The 20,964-nt window shown below is 39.3% G+C and overlaps 1 protein-coding gene across 2 annotated transcripts in view; it reads right to left on the bottom strand.

Annotated features, from left to right (window-relative positions):
• The window catches only part of SMYD3 (SET and MYND domain containing 3), a 419,867-nt gene that overhangs the window by 334,399 nt on the left and 64,504 nt on the right, over positions 1 to 20,964 (bottom strand). The gene's annotated exons all lie outside the window — the stretch shown is intronic.

A 20,964-nucleotide genomic window follows, 5' to 3' on the forward strand; every position in this document is an offset into this window, starting at 1 on the left:
AGTAAGTATATCAGAATTCTCACCTTAAGTTAATTTTCCCCTTAAATCCACTGTCAGGGGTTAGCTGTTGGAATGCTGTTCACCTTTTTCCAGCACAATAAAAAAATGCAACTTCAGGAACCTTATACAGAAGTGATCTTTTCAAATAAATAGTTTTGTGAAGAGCCCTGACATTGAGAATATGAACTATTGGCTACCTTACTTGCAGGCATTTTTGTAACAAGACTCAGTAGGTCACAATCAATTCTGATTTCAAATCAAGATAAAAAATTAAGTATTATATGACATTTAACTTTCTGCATCATTTGACGCTGATGGAAGAGGTGTAAATGAAGAAAAATGCAAGAAGCCCAAAGTAGGTGTACCAATATAGTCAAAAGATGGTGTTAAGTTTGTGTCTCCTAAGCAAAGCAGGGTTTGGATCAGGAACCGGTGGAACAAAGTAACTATTTTAAGTCTGATCACATTGCTTTGCTCACTAGTATGGAGAAAATTTATTCCTCCCTTCTTTTAAAGGGTATTTGAAAAGCCATGAGGAATTCCAGAGGTCATCTGGTTACTATTTTGCAAGAACAGGATTAACAAATCATCATTTAAGGATGGTTATTCCAGGTCAACCCAAAAGTTGATGTGCAGCCCAGTATCAGGTTTCTGACTGGCCCACAGCAGATTCTTTGTGAAAAGGATCAGTAACGGCACAAGATACAGAGGGATCCTTCCACTGATTTATCCCAGCACGCACCAACCTCTGCCTTAGGAATCTCCTGAGCCAGAGACTGTATTTATCTTAAAAATGACAGTGACTTCTTTTTCAAACCAGCAGCCACACCAGTCTATGACATGAAAAATCTGATGCTATCTTCTTCCCTCAGGCCTTACCTTTCGATCTCTCAACTTCTTACATGCAACTAACGGCACAACAGCAACACAGCATTAGAAACACAGGATGAAATAGCTCCCACAGTGCCACCCATCTTACCAAAGACTGATGAAGTAGAGAGATCAGATCAGACCAGCCAGATGGTACCTCTGACGAGGGAAAATACTCCAAAATCCAAGGTAACAGCTGTCAGGTCAGACCTGCCAGCCCATAACCTGTCTACAGCTACCCAGCATCTTGGATCCCATGCATATAGGCCAAAAATAAATGAATGAAAAAAATCACCAGATGAAAACCTTTCCTCGTCCTCTTATACTCCATCTCTTTCCCTTGTTCTGTCTCTTTTTTCCTCAGCAGAGAAACTGAGGATCAGGATGCAGACACGTGAATGAGTTGCCGTACTTCAGCACAGCTCGACCAGAGCAGCTCCGTGCAATCGCAGCCACCAAAAAGCCAGGTGAAACACAGCTGCTGAATGCTCTTCGCAGCATGCTAGCAGTAGCCACAGAGCACAGCCACAACCTGACCAATGCCTGGAAACTTGCTCGGGTGCCTGTGTCCTCACCCTGAACTCACAGCTGGACAGAAGAGCTACCCTTTGCCCAACAGGAGCCGCTCGGCAGCCTGAGACCTTCGAAACAACCTGGGTCTCTACCAACCAGTGCAGACCCAAAGTCTATCAAGCTTTTTAGCCTGTCTCCAAAAGTGGCCAGCAGCAGGAGTCAAGGGAAGAATATATGAACATGACAAGTGCTTGTTTATATGCTCTCCAAGGCTTCGCTGATTTGCTTCTCAAGGACATTGCAAGCCCAAGCTGGTATCTTTATATTATCAATGGTTTTTTTCTTCCGTAATTTTAACCAATGTAAATTATCACAGATCTAACAATTCCACTGTTATAGGAACACAGAAACAAGAGATTCAGTTTGGATTAAATTTATGCTGTACCATGCAATACAAAATATTTGTAAGGAAAAATAATTTAAAATATTCTATAGCATTTCAGAATCTCATCAATCTCCTGGTCTGTTTGGTATAGTAACCAAGCCAAGGAAGATCTCCACATTCAAAACGCTAAACTGCCTAAGTGCAAAATTTTACTCCTTTTTTAAAGGACTTTGTTAAAGATCCAAAGCTTGTTTACTGTGAAATGCTAGATGAAAGCAACTGTGACTGGAACTCTGGCCCTTTTCTCATTGAACTGATTTTTCTCCACCTGAAACTAACTGGAGAACAGGAAAAGGCCACCTACCCCTTATGCCTTTCTTGCTCCTTTTCCCCAAGCACGTCAAATGGTTTCTTGGTTTTCTACTCTCACTTTAAGAACAGTTAGCATTTTCCTAATTTAAGGAGAAAAAAAAGGATTGGAGTCAAACATACAAGAGTTTCTTTTTTCAAGTTTAAGATTCAGGAAACATCAATCTTTTATATGATAACATTATTTAAAAAAAAATAATCATTGCATTAACATGATTAGATCACAATATACTGACACAACTTAATTTATATGATGTTAACAGGCCATTGGAGAGATCAGAGCTTTAATGTGAACTAGTCTTACCCCTTTCAAATTGTTTAGTAACAAATAGAAATTCCCTTAACAAAGCAGTTTCTGGAGGCAGCATTTAATCACCAGTCATGTTATTCGAAACAATCCAAATTGGCCTGCAAGAAGTTGACAGACTCCCTTTTTAATAAAGACAAATGAGCTTAAAAACTAATCTATCAAAATGGATTGTGTTTAATCAAAAAAGGAAGTCGCTATCAACAGCATCCCTTTAAAGAAAGCCAAAAAGTCCACTGGCTTTCAAGTCACGCACAGTAATCTACTGCATCCGGATTTACAATAGCAACCCCAACCCTATAATTACCCAGTAGTCACAACTTGTTTTCCTGACAAAGCCGAGCCTACACAGAAATACCAATTATAATAATTTTGTATTGAGATTATTCTTCACTGTGTTTTCTAATGTTAAAATAAGCAAATTTCAGAGAAATACTGAATGCCAAAAGGGATAAAAACATGAACAATTCAATCCTAGATCATGTCACACTTGATCAACATTTCCCGTCTTCTAGCTCAGCTTCCACTGAAAGTCAATGATACATTTTAAATTATAGGAAAGAAGAGACCCATTAAGTCTTATGTCACTTCTGTGACAACATGCTTTTTAAAGGGCAGAAATAACTCCACTGCACCCATAAAATTAATGAGGGATTTTGCTGAAAATTTCTACATCATGTTCTGTCTGGACTCAGCTGCTAACACTGTCTTCACAAAAGCAGTTAGCTGATACCAAATCATGGAAAAGATAAATTGATCATTTTTTATATCTTGTTTTATCTCCATGTACTGGTTTCTTGACACACACAGCGTAGCATTTACCCAAAGACTAGAAAGCAGTTACAAATAATGCTACTGTTATTTACATGATGGATTTTCTGGTAATCCAGTAACACTGCGAGAAAATAAACGCTGTAGTGAAATGGCTTTTTTATTTTATTTTGAACCATATAAAAAGTCTCCCTTTTTAACCATGCTCAAATAACCTTTGGATTTCCTCTTCTGCTCTCTTCAATCCTTTCTAGCCCTTAGGAGATACTCCCGCCTGCAAATCTGTTCTGCTTGCAACAATGCTTTCCTGCAGCCAGCAATTCCCATAGGACGTATTTCTCTAAGTGTGGTATTACCAGGCTCATTCAGGTAGACCCAAGGGAAAGTCATTTAGATCCAGAGACAGCGCCAGATCTTTCCTATAAGAGCAGCAATACTAAAGCTGTTTATGAAGCTTTAAGTACCACAATGGTCCTCTTTCTCTTCTGTGAAGAAAACAGCACATTTCAGTTGAAAAAAAAAACCCATTGATTTAAAGTCCTTGGGAATTCTTCTGTAATGAACCCACCACTCAGAGAATATCAGTATCATCATCCTAGCTTTGACTCTACATATGTATAAGTCAGAACTGCTGGAAAACTATAAAAATTACTTTTAAAAGCTTAATTATCTATTTCACTGCCATTGACCTATTCAAATTTCAACTTTGCATTTGCCTGGAAATAAGTAAAAACCAAATATTTTTTCTATTTAATTCTAACAATCTTTCCAGCTTAGGCACTGCCAGATCCTTATATTCAAGTGAGTTCCAGAAACCACAAAAAGCACTCATTTGTTAAAGTAATTTTATTCAAACTATTTTGGTGTGATCCAAAAGCTATTCAGCTAAAATAGGTAGGCTGCTGGGCAACAACTGCTGAAGCTTGAAATACAAGATATCAGGCAAGGAGTTTGTCTCACACTGGAAGACATAAAAGGTAATTGTTTCTTTTAACTTACCAACTGCTAGAAATACACTTGAAATATTTTTTTCATGGCAAAGTCCATTAATACATACAACTGCATAAGCAAATTCTGTTTACAGGACGTCTTTTATATTATATGGTATTTATAAATGGGAAAATCCTAGCTCAACTTTTTTAAACAGTGTATTTTCTGTCCTTTATGCTTTTGTCTAAAAGTCTTCAAATTTATTTCCAAATTATTCAGTAACAGAACCACAAAGCATGCAAAAAATGAAATGCATGAGAGTTAATTTGGGCAGTGTTTCAACCTCAGGATGAAGCAGTAAATGAACACATTTTCCTCTGCTGCTTTTTCCTTTCTCAAAAGAAGCTATCAATGGTCGCTTCCTTGGCAACAAGACACAAACACATAACACCACTGATTCAAACAGCTAATCAAGGACAGATGTCTCCAGAGAGTATCAGAGCAGCCTTCTGCATTTCCAAGCACATCTTACTTTTCTACAAAAAAAAATATCCCTATAGCTAGGAAATCCAGTGGCATTCTGAAAGTAAAGACACGACTTATTTTCCAGTGCATCTTTCTATATTTTATTTACAGGTTCCCTTCCAGCTTGAAAAAAAAGAGCAGAAGCATTTGTCACAGCCATATGGAAGCACCAGTGAGCAAGAGTGTTTTCATGAGATACTTTTAATGTAGCTTTCATCCTAACTTCCAAGGTACACTAATACTTCCGCAGGATGCTGAGTGCTTTAACTTATAACAATCAGTATTTTCAGATTTCGTAGTGTTCTGGCACAAGAGAAAGCTTCATGACAGTTATAAAGGTCTTCTCTTAGGAATTCAAAGTTCACAGGTTCACATACACCCTTCTGTATAACCCACACATACAGAAATCTTGTGTGATCTATAAGATTCCAGTTTCATTTTACATAGAAAAAGCAACCTACACCAAGTAAAAACCCCAAGCAATCCTGACTTCACTTACCTTTCTTTTGCATCACAGCACATTCCAGTCACACATGGGAATCAGTGAATATTGAAAACCTTTTATAGCATAAAATGATGGTGTAAGATTAATTAGTAACACCATAATAACAGCAGTGCTAATTAATTCATCCTAACCTATAGCAAAACAGTATGCACAACGCTGCTAACGTTAACAATTATTCCATGGTGTACATCTCACACTGAATATACTCACACTGTGCTGAAAATAATTCAAATATAACATCTTCCAGAACACAGATGAGCTGAGGCAGATATGTGGAGGTAAATTGACCTACCAAGGCAGAATGACATGTGAAAGGATGCAGGCAGCTTCTGGCAAGAAATCAGTGTGGGAAACATTCAAGTTTAGTTCCCCGTTTGTTTCTAAGCAGCAATGAGTACATTCAAATCTTGTCCCAGATTCCATGAAATCAATGATGGGACTCACAATGATTGAGTCTCAAGATTCCGGAAACCCAACACACAAAGTTCAACATAAGCCCACACAGTGGGAATGGATACCCAAGTTAAACAGCACATACATGCCTGGGCACATGGTCCCCAGGCAAGCTTGTGCCATGGCACATGGGAACACACAGCAGGGCGAGGTCCTTAGAGTCCAGATGCAGCTGGAAGTTGTGCCTTCCAACAGGACAGCCCTCTGGCTGCGACCCCACACAGGAGGCATCAGTGGACTCCCTAGCCATGTCTGTATCTAGCACAAGGGGTATGAGAAGATGAGTATTACACTGTAAATGCAGGAAGTGAAAGAGCCTCAGTGGTGAAGTGTGGAGCAGATAGCAGAACAGCATGTCCTGGCACATGAGACTTGACGGTCCACCTCAGGGAGATCGGATTCTGAATCCTATTTTGGGGGATTTGGAGACCTCCTGAAGATGCACGTAGTGCATTACTGTTGGTGGTAGCCCCTGTTGGTTGCCTTTGTCAAAAAAGGGCTACGCTCAATCCTGAGGAGAAAGCCTGTACAGGTATAATGCAGTTTGGGTTGGAAGGGATCTTAAAGACCATCTAGTTTCAACTCCCATGCCATGGGCAGGGACACTTTCTGCTAGACCAGGTCACTTAAAGCCCCATCCAACCTGGCCTTGAGCACTTCCAGGGAGGGGGAACCCACAGCTTCTCTGTGTAACCGATTCCAGTGTCTCAACACCCTCACGGTAAAGAATTTCTTCCTTTTATCTAAACTAAATCTGCCCTCTGTCAGTTTAAAAACATTACTTCTCGCCCTATCACTATACTCCCTCCCCATCTTTCCTGTAGGCCCCCTTGAAGTACTGGCAGGCTGCCATAAGGTCTCCCCAGAGCCTTCTCTTCTCCAGGCTGAACAACCCCAACTCTCTCAGCCTGTCCTCATAGTGGAGGTGCTCCAGCTCCATCATCTTCATGGCCTCCTCTGGACTTGCTCCAACAGGCCCATGTGCTTCTTCTTTTGGGTGCCTCAGCAGCCCCACGGTACTCTAGGTGGGGTCTCACGAGAGCAGAGTAAGGGAGAAAAATCACCCTCAACCTGCTGGCCACACTTCTCTTGATGCAGCCCAGGATACAGTTGGCTTTCTGGGCTGCTAGCGCACATTGCTGGCTCATAATCAGCTTTCCATCCACTAATTCCCCCCCAAGTCCTTCTTCCCAGGGCTGCTCTCAGTCTATTCATCACCCAGCCTGTATTTGTGCTGGGGATTGCCTCGACCCATGTTCAGGACCTTGCACTTGGCCTTGCTGAACTTCATGAGGTTTGCACGGGCCCACCTCTGAAGCCTGTCAAGGTCCCTCTGGATGGCATCCCTTCCCTCTAGTGTGTCATCTGCACCACACAGCTGGGTGTCATTGGTGAACTTGCTCAGGATGCACTCAATCCCACTGTCCATGTTGCCAACAAAGATGTTAAAGAGCACCATTCCCCACACCAACCCCTGGGGAATGCCACTTGTCACTGTTCTCTACTTCGATATCAAGCTGTTGACCTCAACTCTTTGAGTGAGACCATCCAGCCAATTCCTTCTCCACCGAGTGGTCCATCCATCAAATCCATGTCTCTCCAATTTAGAAACAAGGATGTCATGTGGGACAGCGTCAAATACTTTGCACAAGTCCGGGTAGATGACATCCTATATCTTCTAGATCTTTCTAGAGTAAAATTTCTGAATGCATGGGCAAAACCAGAAGTTGCAGAAATGAGCCCTACCTATCAAAATTCAGAGAGTAAATCAAGTGGAATTGCAAGCTAATCTGCAATCTGGGCCAGAATGGTAGATAAACAACATTATGCAAAATTATCTTTGAGCTTTAAAAATTTTTCAAGGCATTCTAGATATAAAAATATACTGGGTTTCTGTCCATTTAGATTTTGTTACAAAATCAGTGTTACTGGGAGAAAAGCAAAGTTGACTATTTAAACAAAGCTAGCTACAGTTTTTAAAAAGACGAGATGAACTTTGTAGGATCCCATAGTCGGATATTTTATTGTATCTTATTTTCTGAGAACTCAGCTTTACTTGGAACAATAAATCAAAGCCACTGTGCCTCATTATTCTAAATTCCACTATTTATCATTACATGAATTTAATCAACATCATTTGCTTGCATGAGCTAGAACAGCCACCTGCCCTCCCTCTTGAACGTCCTCCAAATTCTCTCTGCAATTTTGATTCTAAAAGAGAAGCAAGAGCATTCATATCGCTGGGCCTTCTCATTTGCAGAGTGATGAGTACTTTTGTTAGTAGCACTGTAATGACAGGTTAAGGTGAATAAAGAAAATTTGATTGGTCTAAAAGAGTTGTTTCTTTTTCTGCCGTAAAGAACTAAGACAATTAACATCTCCCCACTGAAATGGCATGCGATGTACAACAAATACCCACTGAAAAGATCAGACACCAGGAGAAAACCTGCCAAACTGCAGCTACACACCCTATTTCATATTACTACATGAAAATAAATAAACGAGACTCAAACAGATTCCTATTCACTAGCAATACTAATTACAGCATTATCATCAGACACTTGAGCATTGCCCACTTAATCCTAGCTGAACTAAATATCAATTGCCACATAAAGACAGAATGTGATACACCCCTACCTTCACACCTTGGAAAGCTGACTGTGAGAACTGTGGAGTTAAACAGTTCAGGAGAAGGCAGTAGATAAATACAAATTACTGTTATTATATGCTTGCTTGATCCAACAAGCTTGGTGCAACAAGCTTCATCTTATTTCTGCTTATGTATCATCTCTCCTCTCCACCCCAGCAATGCAAAAAACAATGGTCCAGGGAAATCCTCCTCCAACTTCACACTGACAGTTAAGTGCGTATCAGCAAGACAGGGTGATTAAAAGCATATTGTGACACACATTCGCAACTTCCCACTTCCCTTTATGTTTACAGGTTAACACTAGTAAAATAACTAATACAAAATATAATGAACTATACAAATGAGTAGAAAACCCACCAGCCCACTCTCACCTCATCAGCTCCATTTCTCACACTTAGGCACATTTACTTAAATTTCTACAAATATTTGTATTCTCAGCCCAAACAATCAAGAGATGCTCTGGCAGCAAACAATGGTGCTCAAATGTTGGCTCAAAGTTAAGCGGAAAACACCACGTTCTTCCCTAATAACTGGGCTTGTTTTTCTCTTTCTGCGCCTTTCTTATCAGACTCCACATTTCCCTCCTCCTTCTCATCTAGAAATGGAGTGACCAGAAAACTGAATTTGCAAATTATTAAATTGCAAATGTATTAAATTATTGTGAATTTACAACATGTAGATAGTAGTAAAAAGAGTTACTAGAAATCATACAACTGTGGACCTACTAAACTGGGTTGGTTGGCTGGTTTGTTTAGATCATAGGCAGGTTTTGCCAGCATAATTTATATTCATTTTGTTGTCAGTGGTGCAATTCCTTGATTAGCAGATAAAGGCTTTCAAATAAATATACCTGGCAGCAACACGCTTGGAAAGCAGATGCACATATGCTTACTCTTCTCCCAGACAGTAGGCTACTTCATGGTCAAAAATCTCTCACTTAAAACATACTGTTCACAGCTCTGGACGCCCCCAGGTCTATTGATTCACTCTCCCAGCAGAGCCATACCAATGGATCACAGTTTCTTTCAGAATACACAGGCTAGCAGACACATCTCTCTGTGTGTTTCTTTGGCAGGGTTTCTCTATATTTGCACAATTTGTGTGGTTACGGAGACACATTATCACTCTGGTCGTGTACCCACACACAGATTTGCTTTTGTCTTTCTAACACAAGAACATGCCCTATGATTCATTATCTACTGACACCACCTGCAGCAGCAGGGGCCATTGTGAGACATCAGCAAATCTACCTAAATTCAGCTGCTTCCAAGAAGATGCAAGTACTGCAAATAAAAACCGTGAGTGTACAAGATCCTGATGTTAAAGAGTACTTTTTGCTTCCAGGTTCTTATATTCTCTAATTTTGTGCCACGAGAAGATATTACAAGGACAGATAAATAGATAAAAGATAGTAAGTGTATCCATTAACGTCTTCATTAAGTCAAGAAGTCTTTTAGTGAACTGTATAAAGTTAAACAAGAAAATACGTTTTTCAAAATTACAGTTAACACAATTATCCCAAATTGCTTCTATTTTTTTATACCTTGTGGTTCATGCATGCTGAAGATGATGGTACAAATCTTGCTTTAATTCTCAGCAGCTGCTGTTGATCCAGCTTAAGTATATTCTTTTTTTCAGGAGATGGTTAAGTACACTTATTCCTGTTTTAACAAACAAGTACAAAGATATTATGACAAGATGATGAATTCTTCTCTTGGTCATTCCTGCCATCAATTGGCTGTGGAGTCAGCCTAGATACATCATCCAGGTAATGGTACAAATTTTGGTCCTCAGTGTTATTGCTGGCAAACTGACAGAATAGGGGCAAAGTGCTCAAGTGCTACACTAAGTTCTACCACTGGAGCTTGCTTTCAGAATTGTGGCTTTACAGTCAAATGAACTGGAACTTACAACAAAAATTACTATCTGTCTATCTGATAAGTCTAAAAAGTTAGTTTAATGAAAAAAAATTGCTATGGAACAAGAAACATAATGATCTTGTATAATTAAGACAACAAATGCTGTCGGACTTATATCTGTCATTGGCCCAAATCCACTACAAAAATTCCAATACTATCATCATATTCTCAGGGCAAACTGCTTCTTCAGCCAATGTATAACTTTTTATAAAACTACAGACATACTTCACTTTTTAACACAAGAAAATACAGTCAACACATGCAGCATTAAATATAAAATCTAGGGAACTGAAATCTCTCATTCAGATAGATGCTCATTTCAGATTCATAACATTTAAATGTCATACCTTTAAAGGCATCAACACCAGGGTGATGGATATTGTCTCAAGTTTGTCTTTTTTTTTTTAAATAACAAACACACAAAAACATAAAAGAAGTTTGAAGTTTAAAAGAAAAATTAGTGCTTCTACGCTGTTACAAGAGTTTCTCACTGTCAGTCACTTTATGGAATTTTACCTCATACTCTGTAAAGTATAAAAGCAAACATGACTCTTCAAAATATTAGATAGCACAAATGGACACAGTGAAAGTTGCTGTTTTAAATACAGATTTTTTGAGTACAAGCTTATTCAGTAAGGCTGAAATGACTACAGAATGAGAAACATGGCAGCATTACTTAGCCTATATAATTTCTGCATAGCAGAGGAAATTGATGTTACAATCAGCAAACAATTTGTGTACCTCTCTCCCTTCTTCACTATCTTCCGAGGCTAGAGACCCAAATAGGTAAAGTATTTTTCACCCACAAGACTGAATGAATGTTGACAAACCAGTAGGCTGACACTTCACCATTTCTACCTAGGCTAGTAGCAACACATAACCACATCCTGTCTGTCTACAATGATGAGTGTAGACAACTCTGACTTCAGTGACCCTGTGATGCATAGCAGTATCCATCAGTGAGTGGGTGTCCAATCCAGCTTCCTCTGAAAGCTGAGTGAAACCTTTGCCTTGATGGTAATGGAGGAAGAAAGAAGATGAATTTTATACTTGTGAGTACAGGCAAAGCACAAGGTTCGTTGACAGACAGAAAAACTGTAGCATTAAGGTTGCCTTCCATCTCCCATTCCACAAGAACATTTTTCAATTTTAAACTAGGAAAATACCCTCAAATTTCCAAAAGCAGTTATAAAAGCTTTAATAACAGCCCATAATTGCTTTACATTCAGAAGGGAGAAATCCATCATCTGCAGTATCTATGACATTAGGGACACATCTTAGTGCACAAATGTAAAATTTCAAAAGGCCCGTAACCAGCACAGGAAGTTTCAAAGGATCTGTAAGAAGAAAAGCAATTAATTGATGGTTATAGGTATGAAAAATCTAGTCAATATTTACCCAATCAAGAGGAAAGGGTTGGGTATGGAGGAAAAAAAAAAAATAAAAATTACTAAGGCAAATTAGATGAGCTCCTAAAGGAAACCTTCTTGGATCTGACTGCCAGTCAATCAATATGTAACTACCTGAGGACAGCATGGGAAATTCCAGGGCAGGTATGTAGGGAGATGCAAGCAAGAAGTTCTAACAAACCATCACGTCTGTTGATCACAGAGTTCTTGCACCTTGCTCCGCAGTATCCGCTGCCAGGCACAGTTATGGAATAGCTATAGACACCGCTGTGCCAAAACAACTGTCTCAGTTAGACTCCATCAGCTTCAGGTTGCTATGGTACAAGCTAAGTGATCTCAGGCTGGCTCACAGCGTATCAGTGCTACAACCACTTTGTGACTGCTGCTCACCCCTAGCAAAATGCAGGATAGTGGACCAATTAGACTGTCACCCGAAGACAGTGTGACTATTGTTTCTTTCTCCATCTTATTTCCACCACAGACTTAGGAGTAGTTTTAATGAAATAGGACACACCAAAAAAAATGTTTAACATCACAGCTACAGTGTTGATAGAACAAAAATATATATACTCATATACTGGGGAATAGGGAGAGACCACACTTTTAAGGACTAAATTTCATGTAGGTGGGTGTCATTTCATTGACACTCACTGGAATGCCAACATGTCCCAGAACTTGTCTTACCTTCAGACTGTAACAGCGATTTAGCTCTATAGGATACCTTAGACAGACAAAGTTACCCTCATTTTCAGAGAGGCTCTGAGGCAGCTGAGATAGCAGCAAGTCAACAGTAACATACAAATACATGGTTCCCCATCCTATATTCAAAGAGCATGGTATTTTTCAACAGACTATCAATCTACTCCAATACCATTCTGGAAGAAAAACAGGTTTTAGCCTTTTCATCTATCCAACATGTTAAACAAGTCTCAGAGCTGATTAATAATCCTGCCACACAGAATTCTAGCTCTGCTCACAGCCAAAACAAACAAGCAAAACTGCTTTAAGCAACCCCACTGCAGGTCATGCTAAACACAAGGATCGAACAGTTTGCTGCCAAGAGCATTACAAGCAGTTATCAGGCTTATCCTCCTCAATTGGAGGCTTTTAAAATTGCTGATAGAGGATGTGTTTTTCATTTACTACTCAGATCTTTACTAAACATCTCCATGACCTTGTTTCATGCTGGCTTTTCCTAAACATAGAAGGTGCCTCACTCCACATATTTTTGTGCATGTACGCCAATTGCCACAACTACTAACGCTTTATATCATTACTGTTTCCAGTTCACTTCCAAAAGGGTGCCAGAAAAGAGACTGATGTATATTACATGTCAGAGATCATTAGCTTTTTAAGCACTGTGTTTTGTGGATATGCTCTGAGCAGCATTAGGCAAAGTAATGGTAATTAAGTCTCTGGCCACCTGGATCCTTTCCAGTTCTGCACAGCACTGTCACAGCTCTAGACCTAAACTGGGTGCAGGGGGGAAGGAAAGCAAGAGATGCAAAATAGCCTACACTACCCTGCCATTTATTTCCCCAGACTCTTTCCTGTCTTATTACTTCAAATTTAGCATGACAGAAAAAGGGTCAACTGAACAAGAAGCGTACACACTTTCCTCCCTCCCCACCTACCTGGGCCCACTCAAGGCAGTGACTTTTCTAGAAGCTTATGCTTTTTAATCAGGGCTGAATTAACCTCCTCAAAAAATGGTCTTTCCTCTTCCCTATCCCCTGCCCTCCAGGAGCAAGGCCTTCTTTCCTACCACACACAACCAAATTATTACAAATTCCACCAAACCATTCCTTGCTTTAGAACTCTTCTACCTCGTTTTCTAAGCCTGGTGTTTGTTATATTACAGGCAGTTTGTAAAACAGATGGTGCACACAACAACTAAATAAGGAGACCTGAATTATACCATAAACTTAGTTTGAAGAATTGTAGTCTTTACGGTCTTACTTTCAGTGCACCAAGCTTTGTTAGCAAAAGCTTATATTTTAATTGTAACCACATTGCTCTAATTTAACCATCCTATCTGATTTTAAAGCCTTGTTTCATGGTCTGGTGCAATTTCCTAGTGCTCTTGAAGGTAAATACTGTGACTAAAAATTAAGATAATTGCTATGGAAAAGTATCTCCCCAAATTATAATTCAATGGGGAAATAACAGGTAATAACTAAACCTGAAAAATCATATTAGACAAGAATAACTTCCTGGAAAGATGCAACTTTCATTTGGTGAAACAGAGAGAGAAGTCTTCTCAGATTGTTTACCGCCCTCATTCTAGAGTACTGCTGCAACATTTCTTCCCACTGTATTTGAATTTTTACTATTTTTTTCTTTTATTTCTATTTGCACCATTGTTTCCAAAGTGGATGCACAGTGTTTGTCACTCAAAAAGAGTACAGAAAGAGTACAGAGTATCCTGAAATTATCTAGGCAGTAATTGAGCACAATATATGTGATGAACATAAGTCAGTTCTTAGCAGCTGTGAGTGTGAACCTTCCGATGGCTTAAAACTACACACAGACAGAAGAGGAGAGAGGACACACCATGTCCATATTCCCACCAAACAAATTTTATCAACAGAAATACTAAATCAATAGCACTGTGGATAAAAAGATAATCACAAATCTCATGTAACAGCCTTAAAGATGACAACAGTCAGAGAAAAAGGTTGTGATGTAGTTTGATGAGCAGGAACATACCCCTCCAACACTCCAATAAAAATAAGAGAGTCAAGAAGTTTGACATAAATACTATTGTATGTTGAGCATCTAGGCTTAACCACTGTTGCTTCATGTAGAATGATTTCTGGAAATTACAAGACTTTGAAAATTATAAGAAAAAAGAACTATCAAAATGAAAAGGTTTTTGCAAAATAGTTTCCTGGGCCATGACTAAAAATAAATTTGCCAGTACCAGCCTTGTCTTCAGTTTACCATAAACATACAAGTTTGCATAAGAGCATAAGACAGGGTAGCAACATACATTAGATTTGAGTTAAGCAAAGAGCAATGATTGATAAACATGCATTTATTTTTGTCATTGTCCTGGGTTTGAGTGAGTGGTGGGGTTTTTCGGTAGCAGGAGAGGGGGCTACAGGGGTGGCCCCCTGTGAGAAGCTTCTTGAAGCTCCCCCAGCTCCACGTCAGCGGCACCTCTGCACCAAGGCCAAGCCCATCAGCTGCGCCTCTGCGAGAATGTATTTAAGAAGGGACGTGGTGACGAGCAGTGGGACTTGTGAGGAGGAGTTGCTGCAGCTGCGTGAACACCAAGGTCAGTGGAGGAACAGAGGAAGAAAGGAGGGGGGAGGTGTGCCAGAGCAGAAACCCCCCTGTATCCTGTGGGGAGACGGCAGGGTGGCCCCCCCTGCCACCCATGGAGACCTACGGTGGAGCAGACACTGATTTATGGCCTGTGAGGTGTTTCGCCTGGATGATCAAGGTGCTGTGCCCGAAGAAGGCCAGGGTCCTCTGGGAAAAGGCAGCCCCCGCTGCTGTAATTCAGCACTGGGAGGATTGCAGCACGCGGGGGAGTCCCACGCCAGAGCAGCTCGGGAAGGGCTGCAGCCGTGGGAGGGAATCCAGTTGGAGAAAGTTGGTGTCCTACGCCGGAACAGTATGGGGAATGCTGCGGCCCATGGGAGGGACTCACATCAGAGAAAGTTTGTGGAGGACTGTCTCCTGTGAGAGGGGGACCACGATGGAGCAGGAGGAACAAGTTCCAGAAGCTCCCCCCTCCAAAGATGGCAGAAGCAGCAGCACTGACTGCACCCCCATTCCCTGCCCCTGCGCCGCTGGGGGAGGAGGGAGAGATATTGGGAGCAGAGCTGAGCCCGGGAAGAAGGGAGGGGTGGGAGGAAGGTGTTCTCAAGGTGTGGCAATGCTTCTCACTGTCCTACTCTGTTAAATGTTGTTGTTAGTGTTGGTAGTAAATGTGTGTTCTTTCTACCCCTAACGAGTCTGCCTTTTGCCCATGACCATAATGGGTGATCTGCCCCTCCCAGTCCTATCTCAAATCCCAAGCCTGGCTTATTTGTCCCTTCTCATCGCTGGAAGGAAAGGGAGGAATGAGCAGCTGAGTGGTGTTGGGCTGCTGACCAGGCTCAAACCACAACAGTCATTTCCAGAAAAAGAACTTCATGGCCTCCTAATCATAGGGAAATTGAACAAGTGCATCCAGAGTTACTTAGATTAGCAAACCTGGCATCAGAAAGCAACCTTCACCTGTATGCCTTTAACAACTCTTAACTTGCTCCTAACTTTACTCTTAACTTTACCCCAATGTTTCTTTTGACTTTCTTGATACAAGCCACTTTCATCTCCCTGCTAACATGGATTACTAAGTTAACTAGTGAATCCTCAGTAAGAGTAACCTACTGCAAGTGCTGCTAAATATTATCTTGACCAAGCAGATGTATCTTGTCTTCAAAGGTCTTCTCAGAAAACATATATTACCTGATGCCTATAAGATCTGAGGAAGTAATGTGAAGATTAGGCATACTTTTTTCAGTCATATCATTAAGTGAGACTATTTCCTTCACCTTGCAATTAAAAAGATTCCCAAATAGATTACCACAATTTAGTATTCAGACTTTACAAAGGCCAAGTGACCCTGCTTAACTCCCAGTTCTCTTCCGCTTATGCAACAAGAATTATTTTTTAAATTGGTACTAATACCCTTTATGTTGAAAAGACACTCTTTCAAAGCACGGAGTGGAATAAAAAGTACTGAAAACTTAGAAGAACAAGTGAAATATATTTAAACTTCGACAGGAGGAATAAACAAAGTATTTTAAAGAGACCAGGGCACTCTGTCTCTTGAGGGATGCATCATTGCACTTTACAGTAGCCTCCTTACTTCTTAAGTTAAAAATAAAATCAATTATGGACAACCAGTCTTTCAGTTAATACTGTCTGTGGGTACACAGAGACTAGCATACAGCTTCAAACTTCTATCTTTTCTTCACTTCAATTTCAACTTCACAAACCTCAAAAAAAAAAAAAAAAAAAAAAAAAAAAAGAGGTAGAAAAAGTATTAGTCTGACATAAAAAAGATGCACATATGTTTCCAGTGTATATGGATACTGAATTTCTTTTTCATCCTATCCTAGACTTATAGCTCTATGATCACTTAGGCCTGTTTTCAATCTGTCACTGATCTGTGCCAATTTTTAAACCGACCTGAAAAGGAAAGAGTAGGGCAGTCCCTGAGAAGAGGGTGGTGGGCAGCACGCCACATGCATAAAGAGGCATATTCAGCTCACCCATATATAGGTGTGTGACCTCTCCAGTGAACTGAATGAAAGCAGCACATCTACTTTCAAAGAAGAATCTGCTCATAAGAAAGTAAGTGGCAAGATTGGAACTGCAGGAAAGATTAAAACTTTCAGAAAACTAAAAATTCTCTCTCTAATCCCTATCAGCCCACACGCAGTTAACATACTGACCAGAAGATGAAATTTTGCACAACAGAAAACTTAGGCAGACTGCTATTTCAGGAGTAAATTATCATCTCTGATCTACAGGGTTCCCAAGATTCTTCAAGCCAGCACCCTTTTCCCAAAAGTATGTTTTCAACAGTTTCATCAAAACGCTGTTTAGAAACCCTTTGTTTTCCAACAGAATTTTGGTTTAAGGTTAGTAAACTGGTCTAGAAGTCTCTCATGTTACAGTTCATTAACTGTCACTGGATTTTACATTACTGTTATTAAATGACAGAGGTTGCATATGTCTTACTATTTTATAAGTATGAGGATCTGAAGTTAGATCTTTCAAATGGCTACCATTTAGTCTAACATCAGAATCTTTTATTTTTCTTGTTAATTGCAAAAAAAAAAAAAAAGTTTTCAGACAATTTCAAAATGGTCAAAAAGTCAATCTGACATAGCATGAGTAGTTACAATTCTATGTAAGACACCAAGTCTGTATTTGGTCTAAAAATAGTCTTATTAGGCCTCAATCCAGTCAGTGAAGTCACTCACAGTTTTATAGTCAAGATGGTAGGTACAGATTTCATCCAATGTCTTAAATAGTTTACATGGGTCTGTCTGCTATTATGAAAAGAACCATAAACGTATACAAAAAATTTTACTTCTTTATCCTGCACCCATTAAATGTCTCACAGGATTCCAGGCCACCTCCTCACACACACAAGTAAAAGCTGAAGAATAAAAAGCAAGGACTGATTTTATCTCAAGGTTATGGAAACATCATTAAACCATAAAACCATGGTGTCAAAAATTTATCTTGACATTAGAAAACATCTCAGTGGAGTTAAAGCCTTATCATGTAATTAACTGAAGATAATTCTGTTTAATACCGAGGATCAGAATTTAAAAACAGTCACAACCTTGATAAATAGCATGTTAAATAAACTGCAGCTTCCGAAGAGTGATCAGATAGCAAGAACAAAAAAAAAAAATCCAACTCCAGCTCAAAGGACAGTTGATACAAAATCAAATCTTCTAGTAAGGACAGGGCAACACTGTCAAAAATGAAGGTACGTTACCCTTCTGAAACACCTCCCCATCCAGCACAGCTGACATTTTCCACGGGTCTTATGCAAACTAAAAATACACTGGAGTGAAATTCTGTTCCCATAGAAAGAAATGGCAAAACTTTCTTTGATTTTTGATGGGAAGCTTCCCAAAGTTCGCACTCAAGAGGACTCTCTGCCCATTAAGCATTACAAGCAAGTGAATAAAACTACAATTAATTTTCACAAAGACTAGAGCAGTGGCCAGCAGAGAAGGAGGACATTTTAAAAGAGCTTCTGCAAAGCTCTTTTGACCTAAATCAGGTTGGAGATTTTCCAAGATCTGGAATTTAGTCATCTCACTGCAGGACCGTTTTTCTCTTTTGTCTGGCTGTCTGCTTCCTTCTTGTTTTCCTTCTTGAGGATCCAGCATCAAACAGAATAAAAAATGACCTCTGACTGGATCTTTTTGTGGCATGCAATGAAAGAACTGATCCAAAAAAGTTCAATGTTAGAATAAGCACCTACTGAACTTGAAAGGAATGTTGGAAGAGGTTGGGAAAACAAGATTACATCTTGAAGTCATGTATGTGTAGTATTTCTTTAGTCTATGACCACACAGAGAAGTCATCACAGCTGGTCTTTTTTAGAGTTACACTACAGAGGAGAGACCGCAGATGGCTTTTATCAGAGACTTTACAGTTCCAAAGCTTTATATTTTACCTGCTGGGAATAAGCATCACTATTCAGCTTATGAAAAAAAAACAAAACAGTATTTTTTTCACTGACATTCAGCCTATCTTCCAAAAAACATCCTATGAGAGTGCCAGAAAATGCCTGCTGCTACCTCAGTAGGGATGGGGGCATATTAAAATAATATTTTAATATAATGCTATATTTCATAACACACTCACCTGACAACCAAATCGGGAAGGCTCTAAACTACCACATGGAAAATTAGAGAGTGACAATAGGCCTTTCCAAAAAGCATTTTGATTTGAGAGAACTCTGAATGAAGTACTGATTTTATTCACATGTTAAGCATATGGGGATATTTAGTTGACAGCTCCGCTCTCTCAACCAACTCACCTGTTCAGTCAGATTCTTCTGTCCCTTCTGTCAATTATTTTCATTATTAGTGATATGAAGTACCTATACCCAGGATCAGTCTATGTCATTTGCTCTCCCATTTTCCTAGGGCAGACTATCACACACTCTCAGCAAAATGAGCAAAAGAAGGAAATGTGACCTACTTTGATGATCTGAGAACCTCTGAATTTCCATAAAGAAAAAACAAAACCAGCAACTGAAAAAGTTGGCACTTTGTAGCACTTTCAATAGGGTAGGGACAAATTCAAAGTCAACATAAGGAATACAATCAGTTAAAGATATCTTTGTAATAGCAAACCTATAGTGGAACAAATGTCATTAACTGGTGTATTCCTAGTTCTCCAGTAAATGGGATATGGAGCTGGGAAGCCTTGACTTTTACTCTGCCCTTGATGCACACTTGCATCACCTTGGTAAAACACATGGGAGGGAAAAGGAGGTGCACATATGTGCAGATTCTTGTGCATGCATGTACACAAAAAAAATTAAAAAGCTTCCTTATTTTCTTCACCAGTGCTCCAGTATATTGAGCAACCATCATACTGCTCCTGTTAAAGCCACCATGGCCAGCCTCCATCTTCAACTTGTTATTACAAAGAAGGCAACAACATTTGAATTTCTTCCAAGCTGCAACTTGGTTCAAACTGGTCACACAATGGTCATCATCTGATACTCAGCCTTATCTTCAGCTGTATAAATTCTCTAAGCCAGATAACACAGCGTGCATATTTCATGTGAAATGCATCTGACAAAGTTCAGGCCAAACCAGCATGCCAATACAAGACAGTAAAAGTTTGAGTGGAGACTAGGTAGTGCATAAGGTTTTTATCTGCGAGACCTTCTGTCAGCGTGTATTTCAGCCTGTGCGTTTTTTCAGAGAAAATTGCAACTTTATATCACAGCAGTCTAACCACAAATAAAAAAAAAAAAAAAAAATCAAAAAAAAACCCACAGTGAATTATATTACTCCTGCTCTTTCTGTCCATAGCAAAACAGATTCCACAATTGTGCTATGAGATTAAAAATAAGTAAAAAAAATTATATTGCATTTTTATTTAATTTCTTTAAAAGAGGCTCTTCCTTTTGTTTCTATCAGAAGAAAAACATCTCAGAGATTGACTTACTTCATAAGAAAACACTTATTAAAGCAACTAAAACATGTATGAGTTCAGACAAATCTTATGGTAGAATTTATCAATCAGTTAGAAATCAAAAAAAATAAATCATGATAAAACTATGAGTATTCTCCATATGAAGTACTTCTGTCTGCTACCATTGTTCAAATTAAACTTTCTGAATTGAAATCAATAGAATATGTACAGCAAAATACAACGATAGTAACATAAACATTTTACATATTGTGAAAATTCAAGTACTTCATGTAGCCTTTTGTGATTCACATGGCCCCTGAGAAAGCAGTTTGTGGGATACAGTACTGTCAGGAACACCCATTAGCACATACTACTAAATGACAAACCAGAATGGGAGTATATCTGCAAATGTAAGTTATGGCACTTTGCAGAAAAATTCTAGGCTGAAGAGTGATGACATATGCTCTTTATTACTGAGGAAAAATTACTTAGGTTGACTGACTCAACTGGGTTTGAACTTGTTTGTTTTTTAATGCAACGTGTTGACTTTTTCCGAGAGATATAAAATGATAATTTAAAAAAGGAAAAGAAAAAATATCCCCTATCTGCTGCTTTAATTTTGAAATGTTACAATTGTATAATAGCTATACTTCTGGTTAAATACTGACTGAATAGG

Source organism: Tyto alba, unplaced genomic scaffold (assembly GCF_018691265.1).
Source record: "Tyto alba isolate M040663 unplaced genomic scaffold, T.alba_DEE_v4.0 Super-Scaffold_22, whole genome shotgun sequence".
Lineage (NCBI taxonomy): Eukaryota > Metazoa > Chordata > Aves > Strigiformes > Tytonidae > Tyto > Tyto alba.